At 33.5% G+C, this 25835-nt stretch overlaps 2 long non-coding RNA genes across 2 annotated transcripts; one reads left to right on the top strand and one right to left on the bottom strand.

Annotated features, from left to right (window-relative positions):
- Nucleotides 1-20863: 20863 nt before the first annotated feature.
- Nucleotides 20864-22578, bottom strand: LOC126882254 (uncharacterized). Its single transcript, XR_007697245.1, has 2 exons — nt 22461-22578; nt 20864-21466 (listed from the first exon to the last, which is right to left on the bottom strand). It is a non-coding gene; the product is annotated as an uncharacterized LOC126882254 (long non-coding RNA).
- Nucleotides 22579-22794: 216 nt separating this feature from the next.
- LOC126882253 (uncharacterized) lies at nt 22795-24949 on the top strand. Its single transcript, XR_007697244.1, has 3 exons — nt 22795-23059; nt 23256-23538; nt 23942-24949. It is a non-coding gene; the product is annotated as an uncharacterized LOC126882253 (long non-coding RNA).
- Nucleotides 24950-25835: the final 886 nt, after the last annotated feature.

The raw sequence follows: 25835 nt of genomic DNA, 5'->3' as shown, positions 1-25835 counted from the left end.
CTTTAAATGACAAAATACTAATTAAATTCAACGTTTTACTCTTTTTCACGATCTTTTTACTTTTTATATATATTACAGGTAACAAAAATAGAAATTTAGCACATTTTAGAGGTTATTTTTATAATTTTTTACAAAAATAAAAATATTTAATGTCATTGTCATTTGTCAAAATAAAAGATTCCTTTCTTACAACTATAGAGACCTACATAGAGGAGAGGAATCGAGATAGGACGACCTTGAAATTTTTGTACACGATTTTGCCTGTTTGCTTGGTTTCTCGCTAGGGCGGCGGTGGCGTAGAGATAGATGCTAGTTTTGCATTGGAGTGAATGTGAAAATTTCGAAAATAATTAATTATTCGTAGTTAATATAAGATTACTGGTTTTGGTGGTTAATATTATTTAAATATGAGTGCCAAGAAAGCTTACACTAAAAGAAATTGCTTCGTACCAGGATTTATATCGAGTTATCGTTCCGATAAAAAATTCAAAAGGGAACTTAACGAAGTTAATAAAGACTTTTTATAAATATTTGTCTTTATGTTATTTATAACGTTCATGGATTATACCTATTCGTTTGTATGTTATTTCCTTCGGTGTAAATAAAATTTGTGTATTACCTATTATTGGTTTTTATTTTAACCTGAAAATTGTAGTGATAATAATAGGAGGATCTTGAAAGTTTTTCTGTCGAAACAATGCATTTTTTGAGACAAAATATTTCGCAAAAATTAACATTAATTTTATAAAAGTCAGACTGTCGTCTGTAGTTGATTTACATATACTTTATTAACTAAATTTAAACATCTGATAGGTAAAGCTTTCAGAACATAGATAAATGAAGTGTTCAAAAGAAAAAGCATTTTAAATTTTGATAAAAAGAATAATTTAAAAAAAATTGATCAATAAACTTCAAATTATTTAAATAACATTTTAAACTTTTTAAAAACAATTACGTACAGTTAAGTTCAATTTTTTCAACTAACAAACTTTTTGATATCAGTTACAAAGATATTAACAAATTAATTTGCAGTTGAAATACCATTGGTATATAAATGTGGCAGTTAGATAATGTGACAAAATATTTCCGCTTCAAAATAAGCTGTCCTCATATTAAAGTAATGACAAATTTAAATTTGATGTCACATCTCCATCTACAATGGTATAAAAAGAATACACTTTTTACCACACATCGATATGTTATAAGGTTAAAATAATTTATTTTTGGCATAAAACACATTCAGCTACAATCCACCAATAAATTAATGTCTAATTACGATAAAACAATAATAAAATGAGTTAAATAATAAATAAGTCCATAAGAGCTAATGTATTTGTAGCACCTATTCGAACACTTGCGCCTCTAGCGGCGATTGTTGAAAGTTGAATTAGAGGTTGAAAAGTTAGCCCACAAACGATGCATTGCGTTTCCACCTTAAGCCGCAGTCTCTCTTATGCGATTGTCGCATGCGTTCGACGCAAGCAGCAGTCGCAAGCGATGTTCTGTGCACTCCTCAAATGTAAACTTTATACGAGCGGTCTGTCTTGTGCATCTGACGCGTCGGACGCACAAGACAGACCGCTCGTATAAAGTTTACATTTGAGGAGTGCACAGAACATCGCTTGCGACTGCTGCTTGCGTCGAACGCATGCGACAATCGCATAAGAGAGACTGCGGCTTTAGAATATAAAATAAACCAGGAAGGAGTACAATGCGAAATGACTTCGAGCCAGGAAGGAGGTTGCAAATGGCGATCAGCTGTCAGATTTGCTTTCTATCTCCAGTGACGTACCTTTGAAAGAGGGAAGAAAAGAAATTCTTAACGATTTTATTACATCTTTTATGTTAAACAAACAGCTATAGATCAAGAGAAAATACGTATTAATATAATATTTTGTTGAAAAGTCAGTTAAATAACATTTTATTATACTAATAACTTCAGTTAATTGATTGCATATACGAGCTTTACCCGATGGTACGCCTATGCACACAGCTGATCCAATACACAAACACCTTCTACCTCGTTACAAAAACTTATGAGTCATCCACGGACGTTCAATATGGCCGGTTCCGCTAGAAATTTTAGGTGTTGTTGATATATGGCAGACTCCTTCCTGTTTTTTTATATTCTAAGGTTTCCACTCCTTCTTACAGGTCTCCATACTTACAACCAAAACCTACTAAAATCTACTATATTTTCTACCAGATTCTAAAATCTACTAGATTTAAAATTTTCCCACTAAATCACAAGAAATTCTACTAGATCTAGTAGAAAATCTACTAAATTGGCAACCCTGAACATAAACGAAAACGAAAGCCACGTAGCCAAGGCCAACCAATCGTGAGTCCAACCATAGCCACCTTTACTTTACAAGCCATGAAGTTGAAACTTGGCAACATCTAAGCGTAGACCGGTTAATTCTGACAGTTCTCATTTATTTTTAAATAATATTCACTGTATTTACAGAAAAACTCAAACATTTTACAATATTTCGTACTCCAAATTATAAAGAATATTAAAAGGTATGTATTAAGATGATTTTAGTTCAATATAATATATTTTTATATAATATATTTTATAGTATAATATATTTTTATATAAACTTACGTGCATATAGAAATGCGTCCACTTAAAATTTTTGTCATTTTTGATGTCTTATATTTACTAAACCTGTTGGCCGATTCAAGTGATTTTTTTAATATGTTATAGCCTGAAATTGGGACTATAACTAGTCCCAATCTTGAAAAATTATTTTTGCAGCACAATTGTCACCTGAAGCTGTTCATGTTTGGTAATGAAAAGTTTACAACATGAAGGCTTTCATTTAAATTTTGAATTTGAGTGTGAATGTGGGGAAAATGCCTTCAAAGTTTATTCTGCTATTATAAAAATTATGTGTAATATTGTTTTAAATAATTATACAAAAAACAAAAATAGCATCCATCAAAGTGATGAATTTTCAAAAAAGTATAAAAAGAAAAGTAATGCTAAGGGGAATAACAAAAAAAGAAAGTTATCGACTCTAAACCCCAACACTTCACATCAAACCATGTGAGAAATTGTTGTTGTAGTTTTTTCTAGCGATATTTGTATATAATTTAAAATAAGATATTATTTATTTAAAATAAAGTATTTTACACATATTCTTGTTATTGGTTTTTTTTGTATAATAATAATAATATATTAAAACCCAACTATAGACTCTGGTTTTCTTAATAACATTCTGTTTTGTTTTGATTAATTCGCTTATGTTGGATAATAAAAAAAGTTAGCTACTTTAACAACTAGATTTTTGTTCTTTATCAATTCAGGGTGTTTCTAAATAAGTGCGAAAAACTTTAAAGGGAAAGGAACAAAATGCAAAATTTTGACGCCTGTCAAAATTTTCAGTGTATTTTAAATGCAATATCATTTTGTTCGAATCCTGAGAAAACTAATAAGTCTTTTTGAAAAATTTAAACGCTGAATGAAAGATTACTTTATTACCGAGGGCCGAAAGTCCCTTAGAATGAATAAAAAGTTGTTTTTGAATGACATATTTGAAACTAAAAATCACACTAAATTTTCTTAATTTTTCGCCCCTGTAACTTATTAAAATAAACATAGAAGTTTTCAGGGACTTTCGGCCCTCGGTCCTAACGTAATCTTTCATTCTGCGTTTAAATTTTTGAAAAATACTCATTAGTTTTCTTAGGATTCGAAAAAAATTAATCCCATGTATATTCTTGTTATTGGTTTTTTTTTGTATAATAAACGTTACTTACAAGGAAGTACTTTTAATTTTATTTTGTACAAACTTCTAATTAATAATATTTTCTTGTTCGACTCAAAAAATACTATAAATTTTACCAGAATTTCTACTTTAAAATTGTGTTTTCAAAAGCGGTAGTCCGAAAGTCGGACTACGCACGTCATCAATTGCGATGTTGCCTTTTTCTCTTCATGGCTTGTTAAGTAAAGGTGGCTATGGTCCAACCAATGAACTAATGAACTGTCAATTGGTCAAATGGCCATAAGAGCTAGCAACGTTTTCGAGCAACTATTTTAAGACAGCTGATTCGCTGATTCTTTAATATATTATTATAATATATGCATTCTAGAACACCTTACCGGCCATCTGGCTACTTAGACAGGTTGCGTTCATTACTGCGCAGCGCACCTGTACAGGTAAATATATCGAATTTAAAATTATTTTAAGACGAAAAATTTTTTTGCCATTACTTGTAAAACATTTTTAGAAATGTGAATTATAATTGCCAGACATTTCTGTGGTTGCTAAATACGTGCCAGACGCTATAGTCTAAATGGCTATCAACGTTTTCGAGCAACTATTTTAAGACAGCTGATTGTTTAATATATTATTCCCTATGAATCCTCGAACACCTTCCCGGCCATCTGGCTACTGAAACAGGTTGCGTTCATTACCGCGCAGCACACCTGTACAGGTAAATATATCGAATTTAAAAGTATTTTAAGACGAAAATTTTTTTTGCCATTACTTTTTAAACATTAACAGAAACATGAATTACAATTGCCAGACATTTCTGTGGTTGCTAAATGCGCGCCAGACGCTATTTATTATAAATAATAATAGAAAAATTTAAATCATTTTAGTATGTCTGTAATTTTAATATTATATTATTAACACATAAATAAATGCAAAATTAATTTGCCAGACATTAGCTCGGTTGCAGTCATCAGCCAGATGGATTTAAAATCGTTTAAAATTATGTATTTTCATCAAATCGTACGCTGGCTGTGTTAAGAAATAAGACAAACAAAAGATACAGGTAAATATATTTGAAATTGGTTTAAGACGAAAAATTTTTTTGTCATTACTTTTTAAACATTATTAGAAACATGAATTATAATTGCCAGATATTTCTGTGGTTGCTAAATGTGCGCCAGACGCTATTTATTATAAATAATAATAGAAAAATTTAAATCATTTTAGTATGTCTGTAATTTTAATATTATATTATTAACACATAAATAAATGCAAAATTAATTTGCCAGACATTAATTCGGTTGCATTCACCAGCCAGATGGATTTAAAATAATAAAAATAATGTGTATTTTCAGCAAAACGATCGCTGGTGGGTTAAGAAATAAGACAAACAAAAGATACAGGTAAATATATTTGAAATTAGTTTAAGACGAAATTTTTTTTTGTCATTACTTTTTAAACATTATCAGAAACATGAATTACAATTGCCAGACATTTCTGTGGTTGCTAAATGTGCGCCAGACGCTATTATTTATTATAATAATAATAGAAAAATTTAAATCATTTTAGTATGTCTGTAATTTTAATATTATATTATTAACACATAACTAAATGCAAAATTAATTTGCCAGACACTAACTCGGTTGCAGTCACCAGCCAGATGGATTTAAAATCGTTTAAAATGATCTGGCTATGTTAAGAAATAAGACAAACAAAAGATACAGGTAAATATATTTGAAATTAGTTTAAGACGAAATATTTTTTTGTCATTACTTTTTAAACATTATTAGAAACATGAATTATAATTGCCAGACATTTCTGTGGTTTCTAAATGCGCGCCAGACGCTATTTATTATAAATAATAATAGAAAAGTTTACATCATTTTAGTATGTCTGTAATTTTAATATTATATTATTAACACATAAATAAATGCAAAATTAATTTGCCAGACATTACCTCGGTTGCAGTCATCAGCCAGATCAAATTAAAGTTGTAGGGTATTCCAGTAATATATTAGTTATTACATTACAGAAAGATAGCGGTAGAGTAGACTGGCGGAAAGGGACAGGAATAAATCTAACTACATACGGTATTTAAAGAAATTTTTATTTATCTCAACATAGCTAATAATGACAGAATTAAATATGTAAAATGTTAATAAATATAAATTATTGTCGAAATTTTCAACAACATAAAATAATATTTTTTATTCTGGGAGTCATTTTTTTCATTTAAATTGTTTAAATTAATGTTTTCAAATTAAATAATCATAGAAAAAAAAGGATAAAATGAAATTGAAGTCGTATCAAAATTTATACTTGTATTTATGAATATGATATATATTATATAATATAACTTGTGTCACTCACACTTGACAGCGAAGAACTTGATGTATGACGAAGATTTTACAAAACTGAATTAATGTGAGATATGTTACGATACTTAGCCATACTTAAGGCTGCAAAAGAATTGTAACTTTTTTATGGTATCCATCAGTGGTATTCACTTGGTCCGGTAACTGTACATACATTATTTTATTTTAAATTGTATTTAATACGCGCACTCAAAACGTCTTTACACTTTAACAGTTTTTCATCCGCAAAAGTTATTACATTCTCGTTTTTTTCCTTGCAAAACACACATTGTATTTTATTTGCCATTATATTGTATCACAATTACTTTTCACTAAATAGAAACGCGACAAGAATCGTTAACAAACTGTGAATTTATTGTGACTGACCCATCTTAACATGTGCGGACAACATTCACCCCCGAAATTGTCGTATCTTTTGTTTGTTTAGTTTCTTAACCCAACCAGCGATCGTTTTGCTGAAAATACACATTATTTTTATGATTTTAAATCCATCTGGCTGGTGAATGCAACCGAATTAATGCCTGGCAAATTAATTTTGCATTTATTTATGTGTAAATAATATAATATTAAAATTTCAGACATACTAAAATGATTTAAATTTTTCAATTAATATTTATAAAAAATAGCGTCTGGCGCATATTTAGCAACCACAGAAATGCCTGGCAATTATAATTCATATTTCTAATAATGTTTAAAAAGTAACGGCAAAAAAATTTTTCGTCTTAAAATAATTTTAAATTCGATATATTTACCTGTACAGGGCCCAGAGCACGCCAAATAGAATTCTATTTTGCTGACGTCACAAAATAGAATTTCATAATGGGAGAATCGACGGTTGCTAGACAACGTGACGTCACTAAAATAGAATTCTATTTGGCGTGCTCCCTCACCAGGTGCGCTGCGCAGTAATGAACGCAACCTGTCTCAGTAGCCAGATGGCCGGTAAAGTGTTCAAGGAAGCATAGGGAATAATATATTAAAAAACCAAGTGTCTTAAAATCACTGTTTTCCCGACGTTGCGTTGCTAGCTCTTGGTCCATATGGTCAATACGGATCAATACGGATGGAATGGCCGGTATTGGGACCGTGCAAGTTCGGCAAAGCGACCCCTATTTCTACGCTCTGTACTATTATTCGCACTTTTAATTATATTGGCCAATTATATTAGTCCTGGTTACTGGATAATTGTCAAGGCCATAGTCCAAAAAAATAATAAGAAGAAAAAATAAGATTCAGGTTATGTTATGAAAACATCAACAATTGTATGTAGTAAATAAAATTAGTTATTAAAATGCAATACTGCAAGCAAAATACATTTAATTAAATTTACCTTTATATAATAATTGCATATCATATCAATATTGTGGAGCAATATATAATTTTTCTGCTTCATTGACAGAAGGTATGAAATATACGTCAATTTGACAATTTCAATTGACAATATGAATTAGGCATTCCAATGAAACGTCAAACATGGCCGGGTGTGGGCAAAATCTAACCTTACATCGACATTAATTTGTAAAGAAAATCCTGTTTGGTTGTTTTTTTTATGTTAATTGTGTAGGAAAATCTGCGAAATTGTGATAACAAATTAAATATGAAGTGGTTTATCGCCTACAGAACTGAATTATCCCATATTAGTTACCAGTTTGGGTCAATACCTACTATGGGATAATTCAGTTATGTAGGCGATAAACTAGTTTATATTTATTTGCTATCACAATTTCGGTGCACAATTAACAATAAAAAACAAAACCAAACAGGATATTCTTTACAAAAACTGATGTGAACCCTATATTATTAAATTTTTGCCCACTGCCGGCCATATTATATCACGTGATTTGGAATGGTCAATTATTTAAGATAGTTGCAATATTTCTCCGCGACTCGCGCAGGGTCGTTTCTCGTTTCCCCTTCCAAGTATTCTTGTTCTCATGATCATTTTTCAGTGCGTTATTAATTATGACGTCATATACTGTATTGGGTGTGTCGAGACTTATTTCATGTAATTATTGACGAATCTGACAGATGCCACAATCGTACTTAGCCATAGGTGAAAATTACTTGTGGAATTAAACTAATTAGTAATTTAGTAGATTTGATTTTTACACAATATGTTAACATGTAGGTATTTTTTATAAAGGGGAATAAAATTAAAAAGTAAACAATATTGTTAATTAAATTTATAAATATGGAAACATTAAAAAATGACACAAAACTATCCATAAACTGTGTTTTTATCTTCTTCTCTAGGTGCTGTCTCCGCTTCAAAAGTCGGTAATCATCAGAGCGATCTTTATTTCTGAAACCGCGGCTCTAAATAATTCATTGTTATTACATCCAAACCAGTTCCTAAGGTTCTTCAGCCATGAGTTACGTCTCCTTACTATGGATCTTTTTCTTGCATAATGACCTGGAGTATTAGATATACATCTCTCATCACATGTCCCATATATCTCAGTTTTCTTCTTATTTGTTAGTTCTCGTTCCTTATGCGTAAGTCTCATTACCTCCACGTTGGCTATTCTATCTACTCATGAGATATTTAGCACTCTTCGGTACATCTCGAATGTCTCTAGTCTCCTCACGCCAATGACTAACTTTTAACGAACTAAATTCTAAACCAAAACACAAAATAATGCACAAAGACGTTGTGAAACACAAGTGAAGTCGAATTCGAAATTTCAAAATGACAGGTACACAAAATACTGACCTGAATAATAACCGTCACTTGACTCTTTGACACTTCTAAAAAATGGCCAAAATGGACGAAGTTTTCGTCAAATGTTCGTAATACGTGTATTTGATTGGCTAGAAAAAACGCGCATTCTAAATATCAACGAATCAAACGTAGGTTAGGAATAGACATCTTATGTATATAACCATTGTAATGCTGCATTATTTTTGTGTTTAATCACGGAGCTACCGCTTTTTCCGTCTCATCTAACTTAATGCATTAGAGAGAAATCGAAAAACTGTGACGCACTGAAAAATGATCATGAGAACAAGAATACTTGCACACCGCGAATATATGTTACGGTAAATGTGATTAAATGGGAATTATTAATAATTACCGGTTACTATTAATACAACCCGAATATTCTTTTTCTCATGATCATCTTTCAGTGCGTCACAGTTTTTCGATTTCTCTCTAACGCATTAAATTGTATGTGACAGAAAAAAAGGCACGTCTGGGAATACTTCGGTAATTATTCTAGTTCGGTGATTATTCTAGTTGTCGATAGATGGCGCCATAATCAAAAAATAATTATTTATTAAATAAAATAATAATATTATCAATATAATCTGTACAATTTATAAGACTATACAAATGAAAGAAAATACCATTTTATAAATGCAATAGACACAATTGATTTGGTTTTATTCCAAATTGAAAATAAAATTTGACAACTGTCAGATTTAACTAAAATGTCACGTTAGAATAAATGTCATAAATGTGTATTATCACGGACTTACCTTTTTTTCTATAATTTGTGACGCACTGAAAAATGTTCATGAAAAGGAGAATAGCTAGGTAAAAGTAATAAATATACCAGAAATAATCACATTGACCGGTTATTATTAATAAATCCCGTATTCAAACGGTAAACGTGATAAATGTTGAATACCAATAAGTTCTTAGAACCTTGTGGGGTGGAGGCGGAGGGTTTACTTATTACATGTCTATTGTTACGCGATTGACTCTACTATTTTATTTATTTATATCTTTAGGCACTAAGTTTAATTTAAATAAAGGAAGACTTACTTATATTATTTTATTTACATCACTTATTTATTTTAATAATTACAAATAACACCAACTAACACATCTAATTTATTTACAACTCAAATTTATGATTTACTTAACTAAACATAATAACTTCGATAACTAATATATACATTTCATTAAATCCGATTCGAATACAATTATATCACGCGTCGCGGCTTGTTCATTGACTAACTGGCCTGTGCTCGAATTCCTGTTCTTAAATACTCTGACAGCGGTCGCCTCGAATCGCCGTGGAAGGTCTGGCCTTTACTCGTAACCCCGGGAAGCATCGAGAATAATTAGGCCGGGTTGTGAGGCGTCACATTGCCCCCTCCTTAAAAGATGGTTCCTCCTGGAACCTTGTCGGGACTGGAACTGGATGCTGGTATCTGCAACTGGACCCTCTTTTACAACTCCCAGTTGTATAAAAGTGACAGGGGACGGTCTTCTCTCCGCACCAGTAACTATGCGGATTGCAACAGACTAACACCTGGACCTCAGTGTCTTGGAAAATTTCTTCTACCATATTTCGGATAACTCTCCAGTCTAATTGGCTGCATTCTAACTTTGGCATGGCTAACTTTTGCACGTCGGACTCCAACACGTGCTCTCTCAATTGAATTAATGCATCCCATACATCTTGGTAGGTAGGTTGGTCACGGACAGTGTCTTTTGTTACCAGATAGAATAGGTAACGTGATGCATCTTGGAGTTTCAATGCTTTGCCAGGAGCTGGCAGTTGGCATTGAAGTTCTGCAACTCGACCAAACTTCCTTCAGAAGGCGGATGCCAACCCTCGTGCGTCTTTGATACTGGCCGGGATGGTATTGGCCAGCGAATAGTCATCGGGAAGTGCGAGAAGATCTCGCTTTTCTTCAGTGGTAACACCATGTCTTGCTTTACCGGTACCTCCGTAGGCACAGGCACCCATGAACTCTTCAAAGGTAAGGTCAGGTATTCCTCGAATTTGGTTGACTTCCACTTCTTCATCTACGTCGTGGTCTCCCTCGTACGGCGCCAACCGGTTATGGTGGACTATCATCGGCTTTCCCCTAGGAATCTTGCTTATTCGGTAGATAACGTCATTTATTTTCTTGACAATGAGGTACGGACCCTCCCAGAACTGCTGCAACTTGGGAGAACAACCTGTTCGCTTCTTTGGATTATAAAGCCAGACTTTGTCGTTCTCCTTAAAACATCCCTTCTCGGCTTGGGTATCGTATCGTTTCTTCATGCGGTCGCTAGCGATCTGAAGGTTAGACCGGACCAACTCATGTATATCATCCATTCTTCTTCGTAATTCATTCACGTAATCCTCACCAGCAACATCTTCTCCAGGTCGACATCCAAACTCTAGATCACAGGGTAGACGCATCTCACGTCCAAATACGACTTTTGCTGGTGTTTGGCCAGTTGATTCATTAACAGCAGATCTATAGGCCATTGCGAAGAACGGAAGGTACTGGTCCCAGTCTCGTTGATGATTGGACACCATCTTTGTCAAATACTTGCCGACTGTCCTATTCATACGCTCCACCATTCCATCCGATTGCGGGTGATACCTGACACCAGGCCGTGGTCCTTGTCTTCTTCATGCCTAGTTTATCACAGATTCCTTGAAATAGATCGCTCTCAAAGTTCCTTCCTTGGTCACTATGGATCTCCAGAGGTACTCCAAATCGGCTGATGCAGTCTTTGATTAACACATCTGCAATAGTGGCGGCCTTCTGGTCTGGAATTGCGTAGATCTCCACCCACTTCGTGAAGTAATCCATTATCACCAACATGTATTTGCATCCATTGTCACTTTCTGGAAATGGCCCGGCAATATCCAAAGCTATTCTTTCAAATGGACTTCCAACATTGTACTGTCTCATAGGAGCCTTTCTTTTCCGGTAGGGCCCGTTACTTGTAGCACAGGTAGTACATTTCTTACACCAGTCCTTCACATCGTCGGAGCTATTCATCCAATAAAATCGTTCCCGAATTCTCTGAAGGGTCTTCTTTACACCAAAATGCCCTCCTGATGGACTGTCGTGTAACTGACGAAGTACTTCGGCTACTCTGCTCTTTGGAATCACCAACTGTGTTCTCCTCACCGAACCATCATAATTTTCTATTACTCGTTTAAGCAAGCTGTCTTCCAAGATAAATGAGTCCCACTGGGCCCAATACGTCTTAACTACTGAGCCTAGGCTTGATATTTCTTGCCAAGATGGTCGACGATTTTCTTCTTTCCATTTTCGAATCTTCTGTAAAACTGGATCTTTTTCTTGTTCTTCCTTGATCTTGGTAGGCGTCCACTCGTCGTTGACCACTGTTGTTCTTAGTACTGCTGCTTCCTTTGACTCTGTTTTGTTGCAATGGGAACATTCTGCTGGACACGGTCTTCTAGATAGAGAATCAGCGTTCCTGTGGCTAACTCCGGCCCGATGCTCGATCTTGAAATCATATTCTTGAAGTCGTTCAATCCATCTGGCTATCTGACCCTCTGGATTCTTAAACTGCATTAACCATTTAAGGGCGGCATGGTCGGTTCAGATTAGAAACTTCCTTCCGTAGAGGTATTGATAGAAGTGTTCCACTGATTTTACTACTGCTAGAAGTTCTCTTCTCGTGACGCAATAATTTCGTTCAGGTTTTGAAAGCACTTTACTAAAATATCCAAGGACTCGTTCCTGTCCTCCTTGGATCTGCGACAGCACTCCTCCAATTCCCACATTGCTTGCATCCGTATCTAAGATGAACTCTCCTTCTGGCAGTGGATACCCTAATATTGGCGCTGTAATTAAACGCCTCTTCAAAGTTTCAAATGCCGTTTGGCAGTCTCCATCCCAGCAATAATCCCTTGCTTCCTCTGTAAGTCGCGTTAATGGCTTAGCGATATCTGCAAACTTCTTAATAAATCTCCGGTAGTAAGTACATAGTCCCAGAAAACTTCTCACTTGATGTTTATCAGTTGGTTCCGGCCATTCCTTAATGGAATCGATTTTTCCTTTGTCCACGGCCACTCCTTCTTTGCTGACTATATGGCCTAGATAATTGACTTTACTTTGAAATAGCTGGCATTTCTTGGGGTTTAACATTAACTGGGCAGCTTTAAGTCGATTAAAAACGTCTTCTAAATTCTTCAGGTGGTCTTCAAACGTCTCCCCCAAAACGATTATGTCGTCTAAATACACCAGGCACGTCTTCCAAGATAATCCTCTCAACACATTTTCCATAAGCCTCTCAAATGTCGCAGGAGCATTACAGAGTCCGAACGGCATAACGTTGAATTCCCATAATCCAGATCCTGTCGTAAAGGCCGTCTTCTCCTTGTCCACTGGATCCATTTCTACCTGCCAATATCCAGACTTCAAGTCCAACGTAGAAAACAATTTACTTCCAGCCAGTGTGTCCAACGTGTCGTCGATCCGAGGCAGAGGGTAAATATCTTTCTTGGTAACATTGTTCAACAAACGGTAGTCCACACAGAATCTCGTAGTTCCATCTTTCTTCTTGACCAGGACCACCGGAGAGACCCATGGGCTCGTAGAAGACTCTATCATTTCTTGAACAATCCTTTCAGCTTCCTCTCTCTTTGCCTGTGGTAATCGTCGAGCTGTTTGACGAATTGGCCTAGCGGTACCAGTGTCAATTTTATGTTTGACAACTGTCGTTCTTCCTGTCTTTCCTCCTTTCGGTACGAATATGTCACGATATTGCCGAAGAAATTCCCTTAATTTCCTTTTTTCCACTTGGTTTAGAGACTGGCCTGCAACTGCAACCATTTGGTCGAACTTGTTGTTGGAATTATCTGATGTTGTCGTCTGACGGATTATGGACGTCACGGGTACACAAGTTCCTACTTTTGTCTCCTTCTTGATGGTCACTGGGTAGTCATTGACATTAATCAATCTCACGGGAATTTCTTTAGCAGAAGTAACCAATTCCTTTCCAATTATGATTCCTCGGCCAACCTCCTCGTCGTGGTTCCATGGCTCCATCATAACAGGCGTTCCTTCTTCTACAATTCCCTGTAGCCGCGCTACGATGATCGTTTCACTCCTCGCAGGCACAACTGTATCTTCTTTAATGGCTGCTAGCACAGTGCTGTCATCATGTGGATGAAGAAACACCTCCTCGTTGCCAACTTTGATTACCCTATTCTTAAAATCCAATTGAAATCCATGCAAATCCATTACGTCCATTCCTAATATAACATCTTCTTCGATGTCTGCAACTATGACAGTATGGACGAACTTTTCTGCTCCGATCCCCAATTGTATCTGGATTTCTCCGTGGATGTTGGCATTTTCACCTGTGGCAGTCCGCAGTCGCAACCTCGTTGGTAAGAGCTTCTTATGACTGTTTATAACTGACGGTCGTATAATGGTCCTGGTCGCTCCGGTATCCACCAACAATGTATACTTTTTACCATTTATTTCTCCATCCACATATACACTATCTTCACGACATTTCAAAGAAGCTATTAGTATGAGAGGGTCTTTGGAAAAGTTGCGGGTCGAAGCTGCCCCCCTAAGGCCGACCCGTTCTAGTTTTCCTGCTGGTGAGTCTCTTGACTGTTATTGTACCTAGGGTACTTACATGAACTCCGTACGTGTCCCATTTCCCCACAATTCCAGCACCTTATGGTCTTTGTTTTCTTGTATGAAATGCCCTTTATCATATTGACAATCTGGTCCAGTTTGTCTTCATCCTCTTCCTCTTTCACAGTCCTAACTTTACTGTACCCGCCAGAGGCCTGGGTAGCTGATTCGTATTCGAGGGCGGCAGACAAGACATCAACCAGCGTCTTGTGACGAGCTAATCGCAGTGTTCTTTGCATTTCATGATCACGAAGGCCATCAATGAATGTTTGAACAGCCAACTTTTCCATCATGTCTTCGGGAGCTGTTGGATATGCATATCGTACCAACCTGGCAATATCGACCTCGTATTCTTGAAGAGCTTCATCTTTCTTTTGTCTTCGATTTTTAAACTGCGACTGATAGACATGCTCTAAATGTTCGTGTCCGTATCGCATATTCAGTCTCTTTTTAAGCTGCTCAAAGTCATCTGTCTCCTCTACGGCTATGGTCTGGAGGACATCCAAAGCGTCGCCTCGAAGAGCAATAGTGAGGTTTACAGCTTTTTCTTTTTCGGACCATCCGTTCGCTCTGGCCGCCGATTCGAACTGTTTCATGTAGTTGTTCCATGATGACTTTCCGTCGAAATTTGGCACCTTAACACGAGCAAGACTCACACTCCCTTCAACTATCGACTGTGGCTCCAATTTGTATTTGGTTTCATCATTTTTAATGTCTGTTAAGATGGGTTCCATACCTTTGTCTACTTTTTCCGTTTCCTGCATTTTCTTTTCTATTTCCTTGATCTTTTCTTCAAAAGTAGATTTTATGGACGATATCTTGTCGTCAAAATCCGAAGTGACTTTAGAGATTTCGTTAGTCATCTTGTTTTCAAGGGATGAAATATCACCCGAAACTTTCGAAACTTTGTTCTCTAACGATATAATGTCTGTAGAAACTTTCAAAACATCCGAGGAAACTTGGGAGATTTCACTAGAAACTTTGTTCTCTAACGACGTAATGTCTGTCGAAACTTGGGAGATTTCACTAGAAACTTTGCTCTCTAACGATGTAATGTCTGTCGAAACTTTGTTCTCTAGCGATGTAATGTCTGTCGATACTTTGTTCTCTAACGATGTTATTGACGAAATTAAAGCAGCATGCTTGTCTTCAAACAAATAGGTTTCTGGATCTTGACCCTCTTCTTGAAGAGCGTTTTTTAGACGTTCGACTAGATCAGCCTTTTTTCCAGTAGAACTCAGGTCACTTTCTTCCAATTCAAGTCTCAGGTCTGCAATTTTTAGCTTACACAAGGTAGACATGATCACACACTTTATTTATTACGATTTATATTAATTTATTTTTAAAGGTTCCACACTGTATTTAAACCGAAAATTTACGTTGATATTTATTTCAAGTATCCTCACTTCTGCACCATTTTGTTACGCGATTGACTCTACTATTTTATTTATTTATATCTTTAGGCACTAAGTTTAATTTAAATAAAGGAAGACTTACTTATATTATTTTATTTACATCACTTATTTATTTTAATAATTACAAATAACACCAACTAACACATCTAATTTATTTACAACTCAAATTTATGATTTAATTAACTAAACATAATAACTTCGATAACTAATATATACATTTCATTAAATCCGATTCGAATACAATTATATCACGCGTCGCGGCTCGTTCATTGACTGGCTGGCCTGTGCTCGAATTCCTGTTCTTAAATACTCTGACAGCGGTCGCCTCGAATCGCCGTGGAAGGTCTGGCCTTTACTCGTAACCCCGGGAAGCATCGAGAATAATTAGGCCGGGTTGTGAGGCGTCACACTATACTAAATTTACAATCAAGATGCAGTAGAAATAAACAAACCGAGACACGTTAAATTCTACTAGAAGTACTCCTGAATTATAATTTTCAATGTACCCATATACATTGTAAATCCTAAATCATGATTTCCAAAGTTTATACATTGTAAATTATGATTCGGGAGTGCTCCTAGTAGTATTTAACATATCTTGGTTTGTAAATTTCTACTGCATCTTGATTGCAAATTTAGTATAGTTAGGTTTTTTGATTGATAAGTTCTGGTTAACTGTCTAAATGTATTGCCAAAATACGCATACTTATTACATGTCTAGTTAGGATTTTTGATTGATAATAGACCGTGATAGTCGTGACGTCAAAACGTCAAAAAAAGTTTTCCAAACACGTTGTGTCTAGGTACACGCTAAAATGTACGCAAATAAAAAAGTTAAACTTAATCAAGCTAGTGACTATTTAGCGTGGGCAGTGACTGTATATTTTGATACACGCTATTTTGATATGTTTAGTGTTTGTTTGATAGAAAAATATTTGTTATGACGTTTAAAAGGGCTAATTCTACCTAACTTTTGTATTTGCGTACACGGTAGCGTATACCCTAGACACAACGTGTTTGGAAAAATTTTGACGTTTTGACGTCACACTATCATGGTCCATTTTGTTTAAGGGCATAGGCGCAAAATGTCGCCTGACAAAATGTTCAATGTGCTTTAAATGTATTTATTTTTTTCGAATCCTAAGAAAACTAATAAATATTTTTGAAAAATTTAAAGGCAGAATGAAAGACTTCATGATTACCGAGGGACGAAAGTCCCTGAAAACTTCTATAATGTTTATTTTAATAACTTACAGTTATTTTTAATTGCAAATATTTCATTCAAAAGAAATTTTTTATTCTGATGGACTTGAAGCCCTCGGTAATAACGTAATCTTTTATTCTGCGTTTAAATTTTTAAAAATATTTATTAGTTTTCTCATGATTCCAAAAAAATGAATACATTTAAAACACATTGAAAACTTTAACATTCGACATTTTGCGCCTTTCCCCTTAAGTGTTTAACTGTTTTTACTTAGGTATTAAATGTCTAGTAAGGTTTTTTTTATTGATAAATGTTGTTTAAGTGTTTTGACTTTGTTACCAAATACCTACAAGTCTAGTTAAATAGGTTTTTTTGGTTGATAAATGTTGTTTAAGTGTTTTAATTTTGTTACCAAATACAAGTCTATTATTACTTGTTTGTTACCAAATATAAGTCTAGTTAGGATTTTTGATTGATAAAAATTATGTTTAGGCGTTTAACTTTATTACCAAATTCGAGTCTGTTTTTACTTACTACATGTCTATAGTATTTTTACTACAAAAACGTTATTACGTAGGTCAAAATTTTTGACGTAAGAGAACTGTCAAAACATTAGAATGTGACTTTTCATTATTGCTATGTTTATTATAAACACGGCAATAATGAAAAGTCACATTCTAATGTTTTGACAGTTCTCTTACGTCAAAAATTTTGACCTACGTAATAACGTTTTTGTAGTAAAAATACTAGTATTTTTACTACAAAAACGTTATTACGTAGGTCAACATTTTTAGGTCAATTTTGACCTACGTAATAACGTTTTTGTAGTAAAAATACTATTGGCTCCGTGCGTCTCCCCTCTACGTACAGTCACGTGATACGCTGTCAGATTTTGTAAGGACGTTTTAACATTGAGTCTTATGGGATTATTTTGTTAAACTTGAATATTTTATTTTGTAGTGATAATAACCGAATACAATTGTTAGAATTCATTAGTTATTAATTTATACTGTAATTTATAGTGCAACAAAATATTTTCTTTTTCGTTAATAAATATTTATTGACATAAACTGCGATAGTGAGGTTATGCATACAAAATCAAACTGATAATCAATATTGGAAAGTGAAGAATTTATAGTGCGTTCTTATTTTCTGTTTATATTAATACATAATATCACTAGCGTGACACGACATTTTTTTAAATGTCTCATTTAAACATACACAAAGCGTCCTTATAAAATTTCAAAAAACCGCCACCATGAGCAGGTCGGTCGATTTTGCTTTGACACTTTGTTAACGCTCAGAGCGAATAGAGACGTATGACGTAGATATATTAATATTATGTGACACATGGTTGAAGCTCGAAACAAATGGCAATCGATGAAAAGCCCTATAGGGCTTTTCATTCACAGTCATTTGTTTCGAGCTTCTGTCATGTGTTGTCACATAATATTAATATATTTACGTCATACGTTATTGGTATATAACAAACTAGAGCCGTATGACGTAGATATATTAATATTATGTGACACATGACAGAAGCTCGAAACAAATGGCAATCGATGAAAAGCCCTATAGGGCTTTTCATTCACAGTCATTTGTTTCGAGCTTCCGTCATGTGTCACATAATATTAATATATCTATGACGTAGATATATTAATATTATGTGACACATGACAGAAGCTCGAAACAAATGGCAATCTATGAAAAGCCCTATTGGAAAAAAATGAACACCGTGTCAGTGGTAATATTTTCCAAATTGAATATTCGCTATCTTTGTCGTACAACGCACTCAGTCGAACAGAATGTGCTGACAAGACAGCGGCAATTTTAGATATTTGACACGGCTTTAGGAATAATAATAACGTTTGATCCAAAATTATTGTCACCATAGGTGGCTCTCAACGACAGAGATAGATATACAGTGCATGTCTGTTCTTAATTCAGATATACTACTTTCCAGTTTACGTCAACTTTGCAGTGCACGTCAACTTAACAAGAAAAGTTAGGTTATGTAGAGATGTTGGTGGTGGACATATACAGCATCCTATTTGATTTTATTTATTATTGTTACTTATAATTGTGTTAATTCTTTTTATTTTAGATTAAAGTTCTGTGTTAAAGGTTTTGACTGATTTTTTATGTTTTATAACGTTAATCAAAATTAATTGATAAAAATTCAGATTAAAACAGGACATACGTAATTTTTTGCACGGCTAGCTTTGATCCAATAATTGTGTATCGCTCGTTATCTTGAGTTGTTTATTAAATAATATTGATAGTGTATTGGCTAAATACGTTGGCTAATATTTAAGACGTGAAATTAATAAAAAGTTATTTATTGTTTATTATTTATGGAAGATCCCGAGCAGAGACTACACCAGGATATATATTGTGATATAAGCATTTTGTTGTTAAAGATAAATTTATCTAAGCGTTCCATAGTAACAATATATTATTAAAAAAATCACTTTTCCTCTTTTCTCGATTAAGTATTATCTTTTATGGCATAGTATATAAATTATTATAATCACTGAATACATAGTTAGTGAAAAATTATCATATTAATTAATTGAATTACATAATAATTTAAGCGATGATACAAGTAACAGTTATCCAAGAACATTCAAAAGTCATCTCAAGTTAATGGTGACAATGTCATTGTCAAGTAATGTTTATGTACGTATCAATACCAGTGAAAACTTTACTACATATAATTTGCCGTGTAAAAAAAGAAAAAGTAGAGATAGCCGTAAAATATTTGCGCCTGTGCTCTTAAATAATTTTTTTACATATAAACAAAATAAAATCAAGCAATAAAATGTTTAACAACAAAAAAAGTCAATAATATGTAATAACAATATACGCTATTAATTCCATTTTCGAAGTTGCCACAATATATTTTATAATTTCATTTATTTCGTACCGTTTCGTACCTACACCACTGGTAAAATGGTGATTTTTTATGTTACTTTTAATTTTACATGTAAATTTTTCTCATTTTATAACTTAACCATGTAATTTTAATTATGTAATAAGGTACACTGTAGTGTTAATTTTCAAATTATTAACCGTTTAAGAGGCAATATCTAAGAATATAGGAGTATTTATTGAATTTTCATCTACGCACACAACAGAAATATTTATTTACCTGTAAAATGTAATTCCCACTTATTTCCTGCTGCTGTCGTTTTTACAACCGTAAGTCGAACACATCACCACTATAAAGAGTTAAAAAAATTGCTAGTTTTCACTCAGAAATCGCACAAAAATCACTAATAAAACAAGTGGTGTCAAATCTCAATGAGAACCAACCGTATTAAAATAAGGATTCACTTTCGTTCGAAGAACAGATTGCGTGTTAGATCTCCAGAGAGGGAAAAATTTTCCATGCTCTAAGGCCCCAAAAGGGGAGAGATTATGGCCCGGTTGTACAATCGAGGTTCAACTCCGGCTCAGCGCCATTACCGAGTTCAGGGCAAGAAGTGCGTTGTACATACAAAGTTTAAGCTTGAGCTCGGTTTAAGCCCGGGTTCAGCTGAGCGGTCGATGTTCGGCGGTTTAACGCTGGTTCAAGCATTTTTAACCTCACATTTTTGTCATTTGTCAACGGAAATCATAATATTTACACCTTAAAAATGAACCTCATTGAAAATTTAACTAATAATGAAGATTTTCTGGAAATGGTAAATATTCTAGAAGGAAGGAGAACACAGAAACAGTGTAGGTCTAGAGAAAATCATTTTGAAAATGGAAGGATAATGCATTATGCATTGTTGCAAAGATTTTGGATATCTGTTCACTGTTCACTATTTGTATGAAACTAGTATTGCTCATAGAATAAAAAATCGAACAGATAGGTAAGAACGAGAACGAAAACAAGTGGCAAATTTGTTATTGACATTTCAAGAACCAAGCTGTATCTTCTAAGAACATTGTTTTTATTGCCTTAAATTAAGGTTTTGTGCAGTGAAGTGGGCCCATATCACTGGTTTTAAGCAACAGGCTCCTTTTTGCAACTTGTGAATGATTTTGAAGCAAATGTAGAAAACGATTTTGTTAATTTATTAAATTAGATGTACATAATTTATTAATAAATCTTAAATTAATTATATTTGTACCATGCTTATGTAGGTACATATTATCACTTTATTTAATAATAATTACAAACTAATTTACCTTCTAAAATTATTTAAATTACCTAACTACTTCCCTAGAATAAGGCAAATATTAACATTTTTGAGTGAATTTGAAATCATAGCTGTAAACAGTTAAATATTTATGAGAAGAGAATGTGAAGATTGAATTAGTATCTTCTTTGGTGATAGTGGTTACGGAGTCAAGAAAACCTGATAACACCCTTACGCAATCCTTCATCACAAGCTGAAATTTTATTTAATGAGGCACAATGAGAATGCAGAATGCATAGACACAGTTGAATGGGTCTACCGAATAACAATTGTTAAGTGCCATGTGATTCGTTTTTAAGAAATCGAACAAAAACTGTTAAAATTGGAATATTGGTAAATTTACACATTTAAGGGTTAGTTATTAATACAGTTTGTAAATAACTGTACTGTATTACTAATCCTTTTTAATGGCATGGACTATATGTCAATCAGCCAGTCAAAGCATGACGAATATATTAAGAAGAATATAGGTACATTTAAAGACCGTAAAGTCCATAAAATATCAATGACGAAGAAAAGTTAGTTCAGTTGAGATGTAATTTAAGTACTGAAATTAAACAGATGGTACTAAGCTGAAGTAATTAATTACTAATCCTTAAAATGTATAAATTTACCATTATTATAATTTTAACAGTTTTTGTTCGATTTCTTAAAAACGAATCACATGGCACTTTTATTCGGAAGGCCCATTCAATTGTAATTGGAACATCAATGATACACAATATTGCAATGCTTTTTAATAACCCTTTGCCCATACTACATAAAGAAGAAGAAGTAGCAATAACATTAGCCAAAATGTAGTAAATCTAACTGTCTATAGTCTAGAGAATCATGAGAAGTACAATTTGTCAAACGTAGGAGGAGGTTGAAAATCTTATGCATGAATACTTTGTTAATTTAGAAATTTAAACTAATACATACAACAACTATTAGATATTTATAAAAATTTCTTACTATCTGCTACAATCAATGGCTTTGATAAACTTCTTTAAAATTTTGGGGGTTATTTGTTTCATTCTATTTTGTACAATTCTGCTTTATTATTTGGCCAAAGATACCAATATTTCTTTTTGAGAGGTGAAATTGGAAGGCTTTTTTGCGTCCAGTGTAGAAAAAAACACTTATATAAAAACAGTTTTTTACAAAAAGAAAATAAACACATTGCAATATCCTAATACTTATAATACCTATTCAAATGGTCTGTTCACAAATTTAACGTAGGAAATTGATTAAACTGATAAACTAAACGATAGAAAATACCGATTAAACTAATAACAGTAATAAAAGAATTATATTGACAAAAACCAAATAATAATACATAAATGGCGGGAAAATTTATGTCGAGAATTGACGGGAATTGCTTTGAATACGCATGCCTTACGTTGCCAACCTTACCAAAATTTGTATGAACCTCGGCTTAACTGAACTCGGCATTGAACAACCCGAATGAAGTTAAACCGACGCTCAAAATTGAACCCGGTTCAACTAAGCCATAGCTTAAGCCGCCAATGTACAATCGGGCCTATATGTCCAGCAAACGACGGCAATGTTGCCAGATTCCTTTTAGCGGGAATTTTAAAATTTTATAGCAGTTTGGTTTTAAATTTGACAGTTCTGTTTTCTCAAGTCAAAAATCTTAACCTTACTTTTACAAGTGATTAGGATTATTATTATTATTTTATTTACATGTAAATTCAAACAATAAATATTGTGGCGTGTCATAATTTCAAACTCATTATGTTGCAGTCTTTTCCAGTTGATAAAATTGCAATTCAAAAACTTTTAGGTAGGTACCTGTAACTTCCACATTATTATTTATTTTTTAAGTATTAAGGTTGATATTGATATCAAAAATTTAGATTTCAAAGATAGTTTTATGTAGGTAGATACTAATAGAGTAATACTAGATAATAGATTAGATACAAAGTAAGCTGTAACTAGTATAACTGCCCATGTAATCACCTGTTATGTTGTTTTTTTAGATTTGCACTGTATGGATGGCACTGGAAGAGAACAAGAGTACAAGAACATGAAACATCTTATTATGAATGTATATGTATGTGATCCTCAAAAAATTATTTTACAAAACAAGATAGAGAAAGAGCTTTAAAATCCCAAGGATCCTGCAAAATGTTTATTTGGTGTACTAGTCGAATAATAGTATCTAACACATTACGGGCATGAGGATGATATAGAGCACTTACATAAATACCAAAATCAGATAAATATCTCTTCAAAGTTTATTTTGAGACTTTCTTCAAAAATGTAAGTAAAATATTAATTTGCATATCGACGGCAGAAAGGCAGGACTTCGTAACTGAAAAAATTTTATAACATGAGTTACTTCAGTTTTCGCTTTAGAATAAGTGTATCGGCAGCTATTAAACAGCGATTACAGCTGGGAAAGTTTCCGGAAGGCTTTCCCAGCTCTAAAAGCTGTTTAATAGGTGCTGATACACTGATAAAGCGAAAACCGAAGTAACTCATTTTATACAAATTTTTCAATTATGAGGTCCTGCCTTTCCGCCGTCGATATACACAATATAATTTAAAACAAGAATGTTACCACTAAACCACTTTTTAAATATTACTCATGAATATTTACTACAATTTACAATTTCAAACTATATAGTGTGTTTGATTCTCCTATTATATTTTACTTTTTTAGTAAACTTCAGACTATTCAGGATAGCATAATAGCATAGGAGGCGAATTAAAAAGAATTGATTTACTTACAAGAAAAGATATCACAAACATTAAACTCTCTTATGGCATTGATTTGAAAGATGGGTATATGTACAATGATGATGCAACCAATGTTTATTTTTGGGTTGAATGCTTACAGACTCATGTCCAATATTATTTTACAAACAACAGGGCATACTAATGGATTCTCATTCTGAATTTAACATTTATGATTTTTGTCTTATTTTCCTTAATACTGTGCCAAAAGGAAATGTTAATTAAGTTTGGTAAATCCTTTATCGCAATCGATGGAACTCATGGGCTCAATTCCTATGACTTTGAACTTATTGACAGTATTAGTAAAAGATGAATTTACTGCTTTCTTATTTTCAAATAGAAAAGATACCTACTTTAATTTACCAATTTTTTTAAATACATGTCTGTGTTGGTATTATATGTATAGTCAAATGTTTTCATATCAGGCATAAGCGACACCTTTTACAATGCCTTGTCAAATGTAATGGGTATTGCTCCTAATAGACTGTTAAGTGCCTGGCACATAGATAGGGCATGGTAAGTAAATCTTAACAAAACATCTGATTCTGAAAAAAATCCTATTATGTATACAAGATGTATTAATGATGGTTTAGAGAGTATTAATAGCTTTTTGGGTAGACTTCTAAGTGATGCAGATACATACAATTTTACTAAGTATTTCCAGTAGAACTACTGCAATAACATCCAACAATGGGCCTATTGTTATAGGAAGGGGTTGTGGAATTAATACCAATATGACCATTCAACATTTTCATAAAATTTTGGATAAAAGGGTATCCATTAGTTGTTATCAGTTAAGTTTAAAACTTGGCACTCATGGAGAGCTATACCATAATATATAATAGGTATATCTCATAATATTACATCTCATATTGTTCACTACAGTAGTAATGAGTGAGCCTGCATACACAGAACCATAATAATATATTATAGTTTGTGTATGCAGGCTCACTCATTACAATAGTGAGCAATATGAGATATAACATATTATAGTATAGGTCTCTGTGCATGACCAGAACATGTTTGGTGCCCATCTCGAACAAGCTCCACTTGGCTGGTACCACATACTTAAATCATTTATTTAGTTACACAGTACTACTCACATAACTTATGTGTCTCAGTACCTTCCGTAAAACCTTTGTGATGCTACCCATACGTCATGGCCACTGAATGTGTTAAAGCTTGTTAATGTAGGAGAGTTATACTGAAATATATATCTTATATTATATTGCCTTAAATAGAAAAAATAACTTATTTAAATTGTATCCATGTAAGTTTTGATTTAATGAAATAAACCTTTTAATCAAAAAAGTGTTGTTTACTTGTGTACACCCAGCAATATCCTGATCATAGAGAAATAATATAGTATTACCGGATCCTGATATGCAGACGCCAATAGGGCTTTTCATCGATTGTCATTTGTTTCGAGCTTCTGTCATGAGTCACATAATATTAATGTATCTACGTCATAAGTCTTTGGTTTGTATCATTGGTATATACCAATAATGTATGACGTAGATATATTAATATTATGTGAAACATGACAGAAGCTCGAAACAAATGACTGTGAATGAAATGCCCTATTGAATAGGGCTTTTCATCGATTGTCATTTGTTTCGAGCTTCGGTCAAGTGTCACATAATATTAATATATCTACATCATACGTCTTTGGTTTGTATCATTGGCAATATCAATAACATATGATATAGATATATTAATATTAGACAACACATGACAGAAGCTCGAAGGAAATGACTGAGTGAAAAGCCCTATATCTTGTAAATACAAGTCATAAAGATGTCTTTCTACGGTTAAAATTG

The sequence above is a fragment of the Diabrotica virgifera genome, chromosome 3 (genome assembly GCF_917563875.1).
Source record: "Diabrotica virgifera virgifera chromosome 3, PGI_DIABVI_V3a".
Lineage (NCBI taxonomy): Eukaryota > Metazoa > Arthropoda > Insecta > Coleoptera > Chrysomelidae > Diabrotica > Diabrotica virgifera.
Note: the sequence above shows the minus strand (reverse complement) of the source record. Positions and strands in the feature narration are given on the sequence as shown.